The sequence below is a fragment of the Excalfactoria chinensis genome, chromosome 2 (genome assembly GCF_039878825.1).
Source record: "Excalfactoria chinensis isolate bCotChi1 chromosome 2, bCotChi1.hap2, whole genome shotgun sequence".
Classification (NCBI taxonomy): Eukaryota; Metazoa; Chordata; class Aves; order Galliformes; family Phasianidae; genus Excalfactoria; species Excalfactoria chinensis.
This window is the reverse complement of record NC_092826.1, coordinates 18,622,236-18,641,030: the sequence shown is the minus strand read 5'-3', so window position 1 is coordinate 18,641,030 and position 18,795 is coordinate 18,622,236. Positions and strand designations below refer to the sequence as shown.

General features: G+C 40.0%; 1 protein-coding gene across 1 annotated transcript in view; it reads right to left on the bottom strand.

Annotated features, from left to right (window-relative positions):
- Nucleotides 1-18,795, bottom strand: part of LRP12 (LDL receptor related protein 12) — a 49,666-nt gene that overhangs the window by 21,169 nt on the left and 9,702 nt on the right. The window lies entirely within an intron of this gene.

Here is an 18,795-nt window from a genome sequence, read left to right as displayed (position 1 = left end):
TGTTGTGTTCTTCTCAAGAAAGGTTTATCTCAGTGCACCTTTCCCATCTCCTCCTGGAAAGAAGTAAATGCTATGGAAATAAAGACAACCCTAACAAAACAAGCATCCATTTCACACTGAATGTGGCCTTTACTCTTTCCCAGAAGGATGTTCCAGATAAATCCAAGTATCAGTTATCCCACCAGTGTTCACTGAATTTAAGTATCCTTGCAAAGAAAAACAGCAAAACTCAAATGCTCATCCAGAGAAAAGGACAAAAGTCGTTCCTCCAAATCTCATGCTACTACATCCTTCTGCAAAGTGAAAGAATCTGCTAAAGAAACTACATTTGCTGACAGCCCTATTATGAGGCGTGACAGATCAAGCTGCAGTTCTGCATATTTCTCCTGCTGAACAGCTCTCACGCTTCTCTTCTTTGTTCTGCATCTTTTCTCTTAACCTCTACATTTTTAAAACCAAATCTTCCAGGCATTTCAGGAGGAGAGAGCTACTTCCACAAATAAGCTGCTCTGAACACAGGTGGTCAATCTAAAATCTGAAATGTATCAACGAGGCAAATTTTAAACCCATCAGTCATAATTCTTCCAGGTCTTGTTCTGTTGCAGATGTGCTACATCACACCTGTTTTGAAACAGGCAAAATTGTTCTTCTACACCAGTGCGATGTACCTGCAAGACCTTGGGGGTAATAAGATCCTTAAGCACATACAGGAAACAAATTCCTCTTACATCGAGCTTAAAGACTGTTGACTCAGTTGACTTGGAACACAGAGATCTATGCAAGCATCTCAATCAACACCTCTCAGCTGCAGTGCTTACAAGGAAAATGCTTCAGAAATTCCAAGATTGCCAATAAATAAAAACAATTTTTCACTTCCCAAAGAATGAAAACAAATAGAAGACTATCGGAATTTATAGGATAATATTAAGCTTACTTTCTTTTATTTTCCAATCCAAATTTGGGCTCTTAAATGGGACGTCTGTCTTTTCCCCATATTTAAATGTGCTAATTTCATTACAGATATTTACATACCAAGTTGATTTAAATAAAAAGTTCCCACTGTAATTCCCCCGTAAGCTCAAAAGGCAAAACTTTACCACCAAAATGACTTCAAGTACCGTATCAGAGAGCAACTATCATCCAATATTTTTAAAAATCAAATGTATGTGTAATTTTAAAAGACCTATTAGAATCACAGCATCCTAGAATTGCTCAGGTTGGAAAAGACCTTAAAGATCAAGTCCAACCACAAATTGTATTCTACAAGTACTTCCTCTACTTTGCGCATAACCTGACATGCCAAGGAACGCTTCTCACTCATTTCGCATCTTCACTAACACTTAGCTCTACATCTACAAAACACCATCTTTGATACAAAGGGCTTTTATTTGTAAGAGATTCCATGTTAGCAGATTTCCAGTTGTTTTGTTTTCTATTACTTCAATCAGCATAAGAAAAACGTTACCATACTTCAAGATCTTTAGTCTTATGTCTTGCAAATCACAGTAGCGATTATTCACCGATTGTATACTTTCAAAAAGGGCTCTCTCAGAGACAGAATAAGGCATATACAAAAGATTCTGAAAAAATAAATGATAAATAATAACCAGAAGCATACTAAAATGGGAACTCAAACCCGAATCACACACACATTCCCTTAGAACTGTATGAATAAGGAAAGAACATCAGTATGCAAAATGGACCACTTTAATATTTTCCTTCTAAATACGATTTGTGATCAAACAATTTAAATCAGCGCAGGGATGTTACATTTATTGTCAGGCTATCTTCTGTGTTTGGTCAGAAGCACTAATGTGTGATGATAAAGTCAACACAGATCCAAATACAGTAACACCAAAGGAAGCTTTTTTATTTAATTCCCCATAACCCTTCATTAAAGAAAAGCTGAAGCTTAAAAAGTTCTCAAACTATGACTTCCTTCCTTCTTTTTCATTCGAAGCTCTCCCTGAAATGCTACATTCAGATGCTATTTATACATTATTAACTGCTGGCACCTTTATAAAATTCCGAGACCATGATCCTTACAAGATCTCAAGAACTCTATGCTCAGCACTGGTGGGGCCACACCTTGAGTACAGCGTTCAGTACTGTGCTCCTCACTACAGGAAAGCCATTGAAGCCTTGGAGTGTATCCAGAGTAGGGCAACAAACAGTTGGGCCAGGTGATCTTGCAGGTCTTTTTGAACCTCGGTGATTCGATACAAACCGAGTGCAATGGGGTATCAATATACTAGATAACAGAGCAGTAATTCTCATTAAAATATGGTTTTAAAAATCATTTGTATAAACAGGACAGTATCATCTCCTTATTAAACACATAAGACAAATGGACAAGAGCTATTTAATGTCACTGATACTTAAGACAAAAAAGGCAAGAAAATTTACTCCTGTAGCTTAAGATAAGGGCAGCAACTACATTTAAGTAAGAAAATTCAAATGAACGGGGCTCATTCCCCACAGGGTTGTTTTTTGTTTGTTTGTTTGTTTGCTTGTTTGCTCATTTTTGCACCAAAATAGAATCTTTGTAAAATAGGATATGAGACTTCTTAAACTACAGTAAAGAGGTTTAATGAAAGCATAAAAAAATACTTCTAAGGGTTTTCTAGTCTGGTACAGGTTTGTTGTTACCACTGCTGACAGCAGACCTAAAAGATCCCTTGAATGCAATCAAAAATTAGCCAACTCATTATTATAGTGGTTAGATTGTTTATAGGGTATAGCTGTAATCTGGAAACACCTTCATCTCTGAGATATTTTTCTGTCTCAAATAACTTTGAAGTTTCCTATGTTCCAAGCACGGCTACAATCTAAGTACAGACCAACTCCTGGTTGGGATGGGTTCCTCCAGAAAATCCTATTTTATATAGGTGGCTCCAGAAGTAGTGCCTCATATTTATTTCCATGGAAACTACAACAGATGCAAAGAGCACAAGAATACTGTTTGATAGAGCAAATTCTCAGCTACAAATCACTTTCTTTTTTTCCTAAACCACAGTCGCCACTATTAACCAGCAATAAACAGGAGTCTGCATGCCATGCTCATAAACATCTGCACCAACAGAGGTGACCTACAGTCACTGCTGCCACTGCAGAAATGCATCACCCACTGCCTCACTGTGCTCATATCCACTGTTTGGTTTCCATCACTGTTCAGCAAGTGTCAAAAGAAAAAAACAAACAAACGTGACCCTTTCCTTCTGCATGTGATCTGGAGAGGAAATCAAACTACTACACAGAAGATAAAAACCAGTCCTGGAAGATATTTGACTCCTTAATATCATCTGAATTTCAGCACAAACAAAAATGGAAGGTGGGTCAGGAAACAAGAAAAACAACGTGGCAACAGGCCTATCCAAAACCAACAAACTGCAGAAAATTTGAAGGAAAAGAAACCCACCTGAGCTTTAATGCCTGAAAAGCAGGCTGTAATTGAAAAGCGCAGATATAGCGTCCTATATGTGTGATGGCCACACTGCCGTGCAATGCTCGGACTAACACAGAGCCCAGCCATAGTGCTGCAGCTTTCCTTTCAGGTCTGTGAGCCTCCTGCACACTCATACATCTCACTCAAAATGGAAATATCAGACTCAAATGCCTGTGTGCAACTTCTGAGTATAAAATGAAGCAGGCAGTAATGAAATGAACTTCACCCTGACATTTCAGAGAAACTCCTGAGGTTTCAAAGACAGCCACAGAGACCCAGCCCTCAGTAACAGTGACCCTCTTAGTTAAACCTTCCAGACTAAACAGAGCAAGGTTCTGCATTCCAGATATTAGAACTTGCAAGTTTCAGACAAAGCATATCCAGTTTATTTGCTACTTGAGACAGCAAATAATCACTCTAATTAAAACCTTCTTTCAATTTCGGTTTGACTAAAGCAATAAAATGCACACATGGTTAATTGATGAGTATTGTAAAAGCACACCCTAAAAATCTGCTATGTGTGGATTTGTCCACTGTGGTAGTAAAATCTAATTCTGTTTATTTAATTCCTTGTTTGTAAGAGGAACATGCATTTTGGGACTAAATTCAAACTGTTTTACAAAGAAATTAACTTCACCATTGAAATGAAAAATGGGGGGAAAAAGCCCACAATAGTAAACAACACACCAAACTTATTTCTGTGGGCAAATAACTCATTGATTTAGCAGCAAAAGAATCACACCATCATATCCGCACTGCTGCTAAATTCTCCTGTGTCAGGATTAAGCCTCTGACATTAGCTTTTACAGCCCAATTACATCCACCCATAACTGGAATTGTGTACACTGAAGAGCTGCAGTAACCAAACGACTGAGCCTTTTCCAAACTACCTTATATTAAAGAATCACGCAGTGCATAATGGATTCTACGTAAGCAGGCCGTGCTTGATATTTCTCTCCAACTACAGCTATCAGGGAGACTTTATCAAATCCACTTCCTTATATCATGTATTTCCAAATACCTTTCCTTATGGTACGTACTCAGCTTGCTTTAATTCAGACAACACACTTCACAAACTTCCTTTCTTCATCCTACTTCCAAGATTCCTGTCTTATTCTGTACCAGAAAGAACAAGCTCTATTTATTTACATACTTGCCAGCTACACTAATCTGCACCAATTTGTTTTAACTGACCAAATGTGAACAATGACAACAGGACACAAATCTTACAATACACTTCTATCAATAAATTGTTGATACCCTACAGATCTCACCACTATAAAGTCCTTTAACAACGGCCCAACAGCAGAGTGGTCCAACAATGACAATATCCTTATAGAGTTATGGGGACTGGAAACATCCATGTCTCCACAGAATTACAGCAAACTTCCTGTAAATGACCCTCGTCATCATTTTGTGCTAATGATGGGCAGCAGCCATCCCACCCCCATCTCCTGTAGATACCCAAGGACTGTTTTGCACAGTGAGCTGCAGCAGACAGTGCTGAGGCTGAACTGCAGCTCTGCCACACCTTTGGGAGAGCAGGGCAAAGGCTGGCTGCCTGGCTGTCACATAGCTGAGGACATACCTGTGGTGAATCTAAAGAGATGCAATGTCTCACAGCACAGCAGGGGGGAGACCAACTGAGAAGCAAGTACTGCTTCACTCCTCCAGATAAAACATGTTCAGTGTGCAACCCAAAATACTATAATGAATTATAACTACGTTACACGCAATGTATGCAAGAAGGAAATTACACAGGATTCAGCTGAATCGTGCTCATCTACAGCTTCTCATCTCTTGAACACTTTGCACTTGTATTTGTTAAACTGCTGTATGTTTAGAATTAATGCTTCTGGTGCAGGGATTTACCTGCATCAGGGAAATCCCAGACTGAGAGAATTCACTAAAAGCAGCCCTGCAGAGAAGGACGTGGGGGTTCCAGTGAATGAAAAGCTGGACATGAGCCAGCAGTGTACACTTGCAGCCTGGAAGGTCAGCAGTATCCTGGGCTGCATCAACAGAGGGTGGCAGCACAGAGATGGAAGGGATTGTCCCCCTCTGGTCTGCTCTTATGAGGACCCACTGGCAGCACCGCGTCCAGACCGAGAGTCCCCAGCTCAAGAAGGATGTGGGGTTGTTGGAGTGGGTCCAGCGGAGGCCACAACGATAATCAGAGGGCTGGAACACCTCTCCCATGAAGAAAGGCTGAGGAAGTTGGGGTCATTCAGCCTGGAAAAGAGAAGGCTCCAGGGAGACCTCACTGTGGCCTTCCAGTATTTAGAAAGAGTTCATAAACAGAAGGGAGAGTGACTATTTACATGGTCTGATAGTGATAGGACAAGGGGCAACAGTTTTAAACAACACATGGGATGATTAGATTGGATATTAGGCATAAATTCTTTACTCAGAGGGTGGTGAAGCACTGCCAGAGGCTGCCCAGATTGCTGTGGGTGCCCCATCCCTGGAGCTGCTCAAGGCCATACTGGATAGGGCCCTCGGCAGCCTGAGCTGGGGGGCAGCAGCCCTGCTTATGGTACGGGGATGGGACTGGATGAGCTTTAAAGTCCTTTCCAAACCAAACCATTCTGTGATTATTATTCACAATTACAACAGCAAAGAGTTACATGCCCACAGGAACATGGGCACACAGCATACAGCAAATTCTGATTATGTGCTAGAGACAGTATTTTCCATAATCTCAGATGGATGTGAGGGTACATGAGTTTCAAGTTGCTATTTCACCCGTTATAATCTATAAAGGTTTCTGAGAATATTTCTGGCTTCTCCTTTTTTCCCCACCTACACAAAACATGTCCTCCTACCACTGCAGAACTCTATTACAGAAATTCAGAATTTGCCTTCCTCAGAAGACAGGAACAGAGCTACGTGTGAAACTCCAACATCATAAAGGAATTAAAGTTGTGCAAATTGCCAAGTATTTGAAACTTACCCTCCTAGAACAGTTCATGAAATAAACAGTGTTACTGCTACAGGGAGCGCTTCAAACTGAGGTGTGGCTGAGCTGAGAGCACTTGGTCCACTGGAGCCAGGCAACCTTCGCTGTGTCTCTGCACCCAGTAACACAGCAAAGCAACAGCATTCCCAGATTCCTACAGAAACCAGTCACCACCCTTACAGGTGACACCGCTTCCTGCCTTTTGAAGCCACATCATCCACTAGAGATGGAATCAATATGCTGGGGCAGCATTAAGCTATTTCGATTTACTAATCAAGGTGAGATTAGCGATCCACAGTCACTTCCTGCCAACAGTCCCTGTTACTGCTTTCTGTGCAGTGCTTTGCATCTTTGACCAAAAACTTCTGTCAGATACCCAACCACAGCTTCTTCAAAAAAGGGCACTTTATGACAAAAGGCAACTAAAAAAGCATCACGAGAAATAATGACCTACTTCTAGGTGTTAAATGATTAGTAACCCCAGTTTAGTTGAAGAACATATTGATCAACAGATTGCTATTATCTAGTCACATGCAGTGCTCTGTCATATTTCCTACTGGATGACAGGAATTTCAGCTGGTCATTTGTAAAATATCACTAAGCTGTGCAATAAGGTGTTAATTACACTTCCAGGTAAGAGAAGAATTAAATAACCATTTGTTATAATATGAAATTACACAAGCAGCATAACAGAAGCACTGAGACAAGGCCTTATTGCTGTGCAGCCATCAGCTGAAATCTACTAAAAGCAAACTGAGCAGAGTGACAAGATTTATTCCAAATCCCCATAACAGAACATCTGCTACAAAGAAGATACAGTGAATATATATTTTCAATTTTAAATGGTGAAAGTAAATGGTCTTGTGAAATGAGAAAGTTTTGTATAATCCAATGCCACCAAAGCATAATTAATTTCTTTAATTAAGGAAATAATAAAAATGACTAACAGATTAAACTACACTGAAATAGTGGCATATTTAAATGTGTTTATGACAAAAGCACAAAACAAGCACATAAAATGTCACTGTTAAAACAGTAATGCAAGGCATTTGTTTATAATAATGCTGTTACTTTATGATGTACCATTTTTATTTTAGGCCAACTAATGTAGTTTATTCAGGAAACTAAGAGAAATAGTGGAGAATCAATTGTGCAGTTTTTAGATATATTAGAAATATATATTCAACTTTTCACAGCAACCACTATCTGACTTTTTTCTAGAAGACACTAATTCACAAGACACATTCCTCCTACTTATGTGTATGCAGTACCATGGGTCACACTTGAGCCAGCCCAAAGAAAGCCCTTCAGAAACGCAGATGACATAAACATTAAATCTTCAGTGTAACTTATTTGGCTCCACAAAGCCATTCCTGCGAGGCTGCAGGACCTGTCACCACAGTCCCTCTTCCTACTATTTACCACAAGAAGTGTGATCAGCTCCAGCAGCTTCATCTCTATGAGTGAGGCTCCACCCCAACACTAGGCATGCCCTTCTGATTCCCCCAAGTCATTCAGTATGAGGAACACAGGCTCTCTTTTTGGACTCATTAGTCACACCACGCACAATACCAACAGTGAATATTGTAATGAGACACAAAATAAAGCATTTACAAAATTCCATATAACCATAACGAGGTGTAGAGGCCCACAGCCCTTTACCACTATTGCTCTTTATGCCAGTCATTGCCAGCCAAATGATGCTGGAGCATCCCAGTACTGCCCTCAGCTCCACTAGGCTGCAGTAAGTGAACATCTGGAAGATGCTGCAGGCTACAAAACAAGCTCACACATTCCTGCTGTGTAAGTATGGCTTGGCTTCTCTGCCACCTTCCATTCTTTCTCCATCCTTCTGGAAGCAGCAGCTCCCCATTGCTGTCAATCAGCTATGCAAACAACCAGCAGTTCTGCAGAGCGCTGTTTCGGTGCAGCACATACATCCCTATGCTCCAGCTGTGCCAGCAGGAGGGACTTGTACAAGAGGCAGAGCAGGAAACACTTTGGAAAGAGCTTTACACACCAAATTACCAAGATAACCCAAGGATCCTTTAGAATAGGTCCTAAGGAGAACCCAAGCAGTAACTATAGCAACTCTGATTTAATGCTTCAAGTGGAAAAAATATCATTTTGTGCCTTTTATGCAACATTATGTACAAAAATACCTGCAAATTCCACTATACAATATTTGAGCACACAGTCATTAAAACATTTTTAACTCGGGGTGTTTAGTTATTAATTTCAGAGGACTTTTGTGTGAAGGTTTCATAAAAAAAGCAGTTTAAGCTTCTCAGATGTAGTTAGAAGAAGGGGGTGGGGGGGACAGAAGAGAACCTGGGTGTTTTTCTTTTTTTCCCCTCACTCAAAAATTCCACCAACTATTTATAGACAGCTCCAATATACTTGGCAGCCAGCAGTGGAAATTGGAAATCTAGCAGAGACGCTGGCTCAGCTTCAACAAGATTCCTGATTTTAAGCACATAAGTAGTTCTATTCACGTCAAACCCCATACTTCTGCTCAGCCAGGTATGAAGTAAGTCCCTTGACTGACATCGCTGCCTGTGAGCCCTACGTGCCCTCCCTCAGGGTGTTAATCTGGCACAGCACTTTGGATTAGCCAGGTTGAGAGCTGGAGAAAAAAAGCAAATCTAAAAACAATGAAATTGTTCAAAGCATAACATTATAGCTAACTCTCAAATAACATAAAGGAGGAGAGGAAAAGGGAGTAGACCAGAAACAAGGGGTAAAATAATAAATTAAGATAGGTAGGCAGTTCAGTCTCTTAACTAAATTATCTCCTTGGTAAGGCTGTAACACGGACTTCAGCACCTACTGTTAACTGATTACACCCTATCATAAATGCCCATCTAACAACATGCCCTCATATCCAGAAATGTACCGCTGCTGCCTTACTTACGAACCTTGAAAAGCCAGAGTCTCTGTATTTTAAACAGCTATGTTTAAAAATAATAAAGCTCAATTATTTTAACAAAGGGCCGTTCAGAGCCTTCGTACGTGTTCAGTGGCTGTAACTATTCTTTCCCTCTGAAATCTCACTTCAGAAACTAAAAGTATTTCTCATTTGAGAAGTGCTAGACTAGAGGAAAATTCTGAAGTGTGGGCTGCACAGTGTGTATACAGTAGGGGGAAAAAGCATTTCAGATTTGATTCATGCTCTCCACATGCTTCATACTTTTATCTACTATAGTTTCTTTATATTGTTGCAGCAGTAAAATACCTGGCTTAGCTTTTGCTCCATGCAGGTTTAGATTGATTTCCCTTCTAAATTCCTTGTAACAGTAGGAACAAATGGTAGCAGGCGACTGTCTGCCTACACGTACAGCCAGTATACTATGAATGCAAAAAGAATAAATCCAAAAAGCATCTACAGTCAAACAGAAGATTTCAGACATAAGATGGTAAAAGCAGAGCTTCGAGTCATATATTCTTAAGATATAGTACTGCCAGTATCTCGTCTTCTTTTGAAGATTTGACTCCGTTCTGTCTTGAAGAAGTACCAACAGAAGAAATGAAATCATTATTCAAAAACTAATACAGCAGCCATCATAAATCTAACATAAGCCTGCAGGAATGAAAGCATTATCTGCCATTACCCCAAGAATCCCTACCAGGAACCCTCAAAACATCTAAACTCCTCGTTCCAGATGACAGCATGACTCAGATTTACAACTGATTTTTTTCCAGAAGAGCCTTAAGTAGTGTAGGAGGACTTTCTGCTGGGGGAGGGAAGGGGACAAGGAGAATCACGAGGATTTTCAAGGGCTGGAAAACACAGCTCTACTGCTGTTTCTTTATTATAAGGCCTACATCTCATGTGACCAACAGCTCAAAACAGAAGAGAAAAATACAAGTCATGTTTGTAACAAATTAAAGTAATAATAATAATAATAATAGTAATAGCAGCAGCCTAGGATATGTCCTGACAATAATGGTTTCCAAATCCAGAATGCATTAAGCCTGTTGGCTGCATACAATAAAACCAATTGCAGAAATTGTTTTTAAGCCCTTATATAACAGATGGGTTAAGATATTACAATTCAGGCACAAATCAAGGAAGAAATTCCATACATCTGACATACACAAAAACAGAAGACTGATAAACCTAACTGTAATATCTGCATTAACTGTGTTCCTAGCAAAACATCAGCCTGAGCCAACCAGGGAATACCAGTTAAAGAGTATATACCCACTTACCTTCAACTCTGCCTTGACAAAGGTAAATAATTAAGAATTAGCTGCAAAACACTCCAGCTGCATCCACTGTAATTATGCAACTGAATTGAGTGCAAGCTGTTCACTAGGAGAGACTGTGAAGCAATTTCGTATCTACAATAACATGCACTAAATCATACAATACAGCATGTATGAAAATCATAAGGTAAAGCATGTTTATTGCATCTAGGAAAATACTCTCACGTGAAAGATAAAACAGTTTTCTTCCCTTCCTGCTGCTTATTGCTAGAAATAAACCTTTGACAACCTTTAAAACTTCGTGCGTTTAGTTTTCTTTTTGATAAAGCACTGCAGAGTTCCCAAGAATGATTGTTTTCTTTAATTTGCAAAAAAAAGTTCACAGAAACCACAGACCTTGCAAACACTTGTGCTGACTTGTCTATGCAAAGTCTGCCAACTGGAGCTTTAAATTCTCCATCACCTATTCAGACTGAAACTGAGCTTACAAAAAATGGCACGCAGTCTGCCCAGCTACCTTCCAATTCACAGGACAGAGCCTCCGTCCCTTGCTAAGGCTTCACCAAAGCAGATGGGCTGCAGAAGTAACCCTGCATAGCGTTAGTTCAGCACATCACTGTTCACACATATTTTAACAATATGGAAAAAAACCACAAGCAAGGAGAGAAGAACTCCTAAGGGAACACAGTCTCTGCCTGTTCCTTCGACTTCTGCAAAACAAGGCTTTTGGTTAATTTTGTGCAAACACCCACACGCAAAATTCATTCCATTGTACACTATGAATAATTTGATCTGCTCCAGTTATAGCAGATAGAAATGGAGATGTCACTGAGTTTCGAGGGAACAACAACACGTAGATGAAACCATTCTCACTATTAAGACATTCAGTCCACGTAGTTGTTTCTCTACAGTTGTCAGCTTCAAAATCTTAATCACTACGATAGAAAAAGCGAGTAATTGACTACCACCATTTTCTAGACTTGTTTAAACTATGCTGTTTATTACATATCCTCAGGACTTAAGAAGGATAAGGGCTGAACTTGCAGAGCTTGCCAGTCATAACACGTTGCATTCCTCAAAATGCACTGCAAATGGCTTCAAGAAGACAGACATTACACTGTTTAGGTGGATAGATAGATGGCCAGTAAGATATAAGATTGATTTTCTTAGTGTTTTAAATAGCCAAGGCTAACTCTTGGCATGAACATGTGTGCACACATATCATGAGTAGGCACATCTGTGTGTGAATTCTGCATGTGGCAGCCTTTCTGCTTTCTTCTGTTGAGAACATGTTAGTTTGACACAAGTATACAACTGATGAGGAAAACATCCAGTAAAGTTTATAAACTGTAAAAGTTATTTTCTCTCCAGTGTTTCATGCAAGACCCACGTGCGCTTCCACTATAAACCTGTTATAGCTATGACACAAGTCTGATTCTGTAGCAATAAATTTGAGGAGCTCCATGAATATTTTCATAAGTCTGCAGTCTACACCTATTTATATACTTAAAAAAACCAGCAGAGAATCAAATATAAATCTCCAAGATTCAAACCAGCACTTATTTCTCTCTCCTTGGAGAGCAGATCTTTCTTCTCCTGTCACGTTATCTGCTGTTAGTCTTGTGATTCTTGTCCTACAAGACACTGGTGCTGTACCTCACGTATTACAAGTCAGAGTTTAACATCTTTGACTTCAGACAACATGCAGTGTCTAAAACAACATCTACAAAAATGAATTTACAAAAAGTTGATCCTGTCCTCCACTTAGCTCATGGTATCTGTAAAACACAGTCACATACTACCGATCTTTTTCCTAACAGCACAAATAACCACTTATTGCAGTTATAGCTTTATTGTGTCAGGAACAGTATAAACAAGAACAGAGAGTATTGCTCCACAGAGCCCACTACCTTGTGGAAACTGTGCATGTTACATTTTACCAAGTAAAGGAACAGACAATTAAAAAAGCACAATACAGAAAACAATTGGAAATGTCAGCCCACGAGGTGCCAAACCTTATTCCCCATTTCTAGGAACCACAGCCGAGGCAGTAACATTTGAGGAAAACACCTATGACAGCTTTGTGCATCCCATGGAGAGTGCTACCCAGGCAGTGGGAAGCACAGAAGAAAGAACAGACAAGCTACAGCAGCATTAATAAGTGAGAAAGCTATCAGTAAAAATCTGCTGCAGATCAATAGGATAGCAAAACCAGGTGAAACGAGCAGCTGCTCAGAGCTAACATCCTTCTTTCTCCCTCACTTCCCTCCTTGCCCAAGATTAACTAAAGTTCAAACTCCTGCACACCAAAGGTAAAGGTCTGGTCCCTTGGAAACCCTGCGAGGCATTCAGGATAGTCTCAATTATGTTATGTTGGAGGTAGCTATAGAAACAGGCGGATAGCTCATGTGAAAACAATTGTAAAAAAACGTAGTTGCAATATAAAGAGAGACAGTTAACACTGTCACCCCTGTATGCAATGAAAAGAAGTGCATGGGACAGCCGGAATACTTCTGAAATTGCAAAGTACTGCAGGGTGCTGGATCCTCTTGCCATGGGGATTCGCGGTAATTAAAAAAGTTAGACAATCTTCTGCTATCACTATCTACAAACAAGAGACTGTTAGACAGTACTATGGCTCCACAATGGCAAAATGAAGCAAAGAAATCCCTTCAGTAAAGTTGAATAAGCATCTGACTTAACAGTGAGTTAAGCAGCTGCAATTCAGCAGAGCACAGCTGTCATGATGCATGGAACTTTGTCCAAGAGAACAAAGTTTGTTTCAAAATGCTCCAGTGCTGTGAGAATACATCCCCAAGATACAGAAATCACCACTGGTGAACTCTAGTTTCTGATAGAAATTAAATGATCACAATGAATTGTAGGTGCCCCAGTGTACAATGAAGATTGTAAGACTCTAAATGCACTTTCTATACTTACTCTCGATACAGCCATTAAGAAGAAAGTATTGTATAGGTCACAAGATCCCAAGTTTTATTTCATTACATTAACCTTAAGCCTGGACATCTTTCAGTTTTATATTAGGACAAAGAGGAATGGTTTTAAACTGAGACAGGGGAGGTTTAGGTTAGATATTTAAAAGGAAGTTTTTCATACAGAGGGTGGTGATGCATTGGAACAGGTTGCCCAAGGAGGTTGTGGATGCATTCAGGGCCTGGTTGGACGCGGCTCTGGGCAGTCTGGTCTGGTGGTTGGCGACCCTGCACATAGCAGGGGGATTGAAACTAGATTATCATTGTGGGCCTTTTCAACTCAGGACATGCTATGATACTATATTGCTGTTATTAGTTCAGAATGTGAACTAAATTTTTCTCAAGCCATTGAAATGTGTACAGATGCTTCTCTGTCAAGCCACATGCATGTAACCCAGTGCAGCACAATCACAATGTGAGCCAGAGCATTTCACAAGAAACTGGATCAATCTATACAATTGATGAGACTAGCGTTATTTATCACAGGATCAAATAAATCCAAATTTGATGTGGCAGCACTCTGAACCTTCATGTCTTAAACGCAAGTTCACAGCAATTGGAACAAGCAGATTTCACTGAAGTTATAGAGATGACCCCAATACAGGCCCATTTACAGAGGATTGAGCTGGGTCATTCAAACCCACCTAATGTTACCTTTTTAATGAAAAAGCCCTGCGGAGCCAAAACATAAGCCACTGTTAAGGGAAAGAGATCTCATGAATGCAGCCATACCCGAGGCTCCGCAGTTCCCTCAACTCCAGCACTGTGCAGGTTGACAAACTGGCATTCTCAGGCTGATGCACATCCAGCTCCATTGACAGCTTCTGGAACAGGAGCACATTCACACATGGTGCTCCCCTAACCCCCGAGGACCTTGTGATACTGAGGAAGAAACCAGAGCAAGCCTCAGTCTGCAGGACCTTACCAAAGGCCTCTCTCCCATTGGTAGGGAAAGGCAGAGATAAGAGTGGAAATACATCCACACTAGGATGTTCTAGGATGGAGCTCTCATGACAAAAGCACAAACAGGAAGAGAGGCTTCAACATAATGAGAGGAATGAATGCCTTGGAGAGCAGAATGTGCTCTAACAGGTATTTCCAAAATCCTTATCAGCATTTACTCTGACATTCCTATTCATAATTATCTTCCAGCATATTAACCCTACACCTACGCGCCCTATCTCCACTTTTGCCTCAACACAGCCTTTTTTCAGTTCTTATTTCCCCCATCTTGGCCAAAAAACATTCTCACATCTGACTTACCAAAGACAAACTTACTTTCTGCTAAAAGTTTTACCAATTTGAGATTCTTTTTTTCCTGCAGTCCAATTTACAATATTTAAAAACAAAACAACAACAGCAACAAAAAAAAAAAGGACTTAAAGGTGTGGGAAATCAAAATGTGTTCCTGCTCTCCCACCAGAAAACATCAGCCAGCACTACAGGGAGGGACTCTGCATGGCTGAAGGCCAGTCCTGCAGGGTGAGTAATTAATTGCTGCCCAGCCCCGCTGTCCACCCAGCTCACAACTCAGTTCTCCAAAAGCCACCTGAGTTGATCACTTCACTCACTCCCTGTGTAACCTGGCTGAGCATCACCCTGAGACCAGCTCCCAATGCATCACGCAGCCTAAGAGCAAACACGTGCATCTGTACATTCCCATCAACTTCTCAATACTTTGCACTTATTTCTAATGCATTTGGGAGAAGAGCAGCAGCCCCCCAAATCCAGTTTTAATTTCATAATAACATATATATTTTTACTAGCATTCCAACACAAATACCTGCTATTAAATGAGAGTCCACATAGAATATAGTAATTAATGAGAAAAAATGTTTTATGTTTCTGCTTCCAAAGACATGTTTCCTTCAACTGGTCTGAAGGTCTCTAAGCAGCAGCAGATCCCACCCCTAAGCTTTGCTGAAGAAATCTGCATGCATTCACTTTAGAAGGAATAGCTTAAATACACAATGGGTTGTATTTCATCTGAGCAGAAGGGGACTGGAATTTTGGGAATGAGAGAAGTGAGATGGTAGTTACATCTGTAAAACCAGACAGGTATGGATTGGAGCTGAATTTTAAATACCCTAATAGAAGGAGTGCTGCTCTCAAGTAGCCTCCTTTCAGCTCCACAACAAAAATTCAGCAACTGCATCCTTCCCTAAAGGGTGCTGTTTGTACTCGTACACTTTAGGACCACCCTTCAGCCTTTATCTCCCCTCCTCTGAGCAGTAATTTTCCAGATCCAAAGCCTGCCTCCAGGATACGTGTGATGGGCACATTTGAGGACATGACACAATGGAGCTGCAGACATTTCAGCAAACAGACCAGCCTGCCTACACTGAAGACAGGTTCAGATCAGTAAGCCACATTCCTGGTGCCTCTTGTTCCATTAACAAGCTTGCCTTTTCCCAATACTGACTCTGCCTTAGCCAAGCCCATTCCTCAAACTGCACACAAAATCAGAAGCAATGAGAAAAATGGGAAGTAGCAAACACTATTCATGAACAATTACGGAGCAGCTATTAAATTTCTGTGCTTCAGCTTCTACCCTGTAAACAAGAACACTTCACAGGAATACTATTAGAGAGAGGGGATATTAGTCTATCTTAATACTTAATCCTCAGATAATAAAGAGCTTTTAGGCAATTACACACAGAGCATTTTGAAAGGAAAAGTATTCTTTGAAGGTCTGTTTCCAAGCAAGTCCTACCAGAAAAGCTCCACAAATTTAGGTGTAAGTCAGGTTAACAGGATCCTTCCAGAGTAAGCCTACTTTTAAGAAAGTTTAGCACCAGGAAGTCGCTGCTTGAGGTATAAGTGCCCTCTTAGAAAGAGGTGCCACATGTGACGTAACAGCCAACCAAATCTCAAATAGCAGCTATTTTCTGGGTCTCTCAAATCCATCCAGTGTACAAGTGAAACAAACTGACATGTGAAGAATGGGATGAAAAATGCTTTGGAAAACAGCTATGTGCAAAGATACTAGTATTTTATGTTAATACCGTTTACCACATTTGACAGGCAGTTGTATTCTTTCAGATGTAGCTCCTTTTCAATTTGCATGAAAAGCATTGTTACACTTGTGCATTGATGAAAGCAGATTACATCGTTTACAATTCCTTACTGGCAACTCTGCCCAATGAATAATAATAAGCCACAATTTAAGAACATTGGTTTCAGCCTGTATTCACTACTGACAAAATGGAAGAGGATATCATTGCAAGAGGTACAATTCTGAACTATAAGCGAAGCCTGGAATATTTCATGATAGGAGTTTTCCATTCTTCATCTCGTATTGATAGCACGTACAAATACTGCTTTCTAAAATTAGGAAGTACTCCGAAGTTTATGAAGATTGCAAAACTGAAGAGCGCAGCTTATTTGCGATGAAGTGCATGCTGTGAAGACAGAATACTTAAGTTCTTGCACTGTTTATACTTCACCACTGATTGTTACTCACTTGACTATTTACTTGATTTTTGCTTTCTGCATCATCTACAGACATCCACAGACACTAACTGTACTGACTTGTACATGGCTTCTGCCATTGTCAGCGTTGGGACACCAAGGCAATGTGGTTTCTCCAGAGATCTGTACCCACTCCTGTAGTATTTTACCCAGTTCAGTCCCAAGAATGACAACTGTTAGGCTTGCTGCAACTGAAAGTGACGGTACAAGACACTCCTGTCGGCTGAACCAAACTGTAGAGATTTCCCACCTAAACCAAAGACAAATGGCCTACAATAAGTAAGCCTGGGCAAAGTTTTCAAGTGCAGCCTTTTATCAACACGATTTTGAATTAATAAGCAGGCCAATACAAATTCCTATGGTTTCTAATTAATTTCTCTGCTTGTAATCATGAAACTGCAGGGAAAAGTTTTGCTTCATTTTTCGAAAGCTGCTCACTTTGATTTGACTTTAACCTTATTGATGCCACCAGTAAAATTTACACTGATTATAACAAAGCACAGCTGAGTCAAGGCTGAGCTTGGATTAAAATTCCACACTTTTATTTTTTTCCTATAGATATACATGTGTTTGTGTGTGTTCGAAACAATCACAGGACTTATTAGTATTTACATACAGTCATATGCATGTCCGAAAAACAAAGGCTTACTTTGATTCTGTCAACATAGCACCAGCAGAATGACAAGTGAGTCAATGACTAACCTCACTAAGGCAGGGCTAGGGAAACAATCAACCAAAGGAACAGGAGCCCTACCACTGCCTGAACATAAAGAAGGAAGGGTTGACTTAGGAAACCAAGTTGGTGTATTAATGACAGAAGTTCTTAGCCTGGACTTAGCCGAGGGCTGTGTGTCTCTTGAGAAGTTTAACTCTGAAGAATACAGTACTACTAAAAAAACAAGCCTCAGCCACGCTACCAACAGCAAACACTTTATTTCTGTAGAATCATTCCACAGCTTAAATAGCTATGGATTTCTTTTCTAAGGACTATAGTTTGAAAAGGAAAATGTGTCTAGATTTCAAAGCATTAAGCCTGCTGTGAAATAAATAGTTAAAAATTACATACGCAGGAGACATTTCACTCTATTAAAAGCCTACCTGATAAAAAAAATCCAACACTTGCTCCTACACCCGTTATAAAGAAAAGCACAGTGTTAAAATAGCAAGAAATATGACATAGCATGGTGACAAGTAGAAGATCAATGTCAGACATAATGCCTACATGTTCAAATTTCTATTTATCTGCTTTTATGTAGTAATAAAGCATATAGCTCATTTAAGTACACATCCTTTCTCTTTAATAGCAGATTTCCAGATATAGGCAGAAGAGTAGGCCCAGAACAATGGAACTCCATGAACTGCAAACAAACCCCATCATACATCTAAATAAACTAAAAAGTCTACAGATACTTCAAAAATATATCAAAGTATACAGCATTCAGTGCAGGCATGAAGGTGTTGCTCAGTAAGGATCTGTTGCCATGATCCTTACATATACAGCAATAACTTATAAATTCTGTGCAGCAATTCTCAACTTTAAAGCTATTCCAGCTTTTCTTCCTATCTGAATACATCATCTCCTTTGCAAAAAATGTTTGATGCAGTCATTTTACTTAAATAACACATCCTCAGTTTCTCACACGTGGTGTTCATTTCAAATTAAGTGCTTTGAGCAATTTATTGACTCCCAAGTGTGCAGTATGGTCAGCAAGTAGGAT